Source organism: Sapajus apella, unplaced genomic scaffold (assembly GCF_009761245.1).
Source record: "Sapajus apella isolate SASKATOON/1434 unplaced genomic scaffold, GSC_monkey_1.0 scaffold129, whole genome shotgun sequence".
Classification (NCBI taxonomy): domain Eukaryota; kingdom Metazoa; phylum Chordata; class Mammalia; order Primates; family Cebidae; genus Sapajus; species Sapajus apella.
Window position 1 is genome coordinate 683929 of NW_022437069.1, and position 1150 is coordinate 685078.

Sequence of the window (1150 nt, forward strand, 5' to 3'; positions counted from 1 at the left end):
AAAAAAAAAAAAAAAAAAAAAAAAAAAGAAAATGTAGATGACATAGGATTTGGTGTTGAGTTTTAACACACAACATCAAATGCCAATTCATGAAAATATTGATAACAGACTTTATAAAACTAAATATTCTACTGTGAAAAACTATTCAGAGAACAAAAAGACAAGACAGACGTGAGAAGATATTTACACAATACGTACGTGATCTTAAAACTGGGTAAATATCTGAACAGATACTCAACCACAGCAAATATACTGATGCTAGGCTGGGCATGGTGGATGCCCATCTCTAGTAAAAGTACAAAAATTACCTGGGCATGGTGGTGCATGCCTGTAATCCCAGCTGCTTGGGAGGCTGAGGCAAGACAATCGTTTGAACCTGGGAGGTGGAGGTGGTGGTGGGCCAAGATCACACCATTCCTCAGTCCTACTGCATATGTAAAAATGCAGATTCACTGAACCAGGCTAAATTGTATTCAGTGGAAGGCTGATCAAGGATTCAAAAGAATGCAACCTTTTGTTTTATCTACTTCTGATCCAGAAGCACCCCACTTCCTACTTCCAGTTGTTCCACCTTACAGAACCAAACGACTGTGCATCTTACGCATATTCATTGGTGTCTCCTGTCTCTCTAAAATGTATAAAAGCAAGCTCTACCCTGACCACCTTGGGCCCATGTTGTCAGGACCTCCTGAGGCTCTGTCATGGGCATGTCCTTAATCTTGGCAAAATAAATGTTCTAAATTGGCTGAGACCTGACTCAGATATTTTGGGATCACAATCCACAGTCACCATGGTGTGACAGTGGACTACAGCATTCAGTACAGAGACGTGCTATACAGGTTTGTAGCCTGGGAGCAGTAGGCTACACCATGTAACTTATGTGTGGAGTGGGCTACACCACCTAGGATTTAAAAGGACACTCAATGGTGTTCGGACAAGGATGAAATCACCAAGGACAAATTTCTCAGAAAGAATTCACATCGGCCGGGCGCGGTGGCTCAAGCCTGTAATCCCAGCACTTTGGGAGGTCGAGGCGGGTGGATCACGAGGTCAAGAGATCGAGACCATCCTGGTCAACATGGTGAAACCCCATCTCTACTAAAAATACAAAACATTAGCTGGGCATGGTGGCGCATGCCTGTAATTCCAG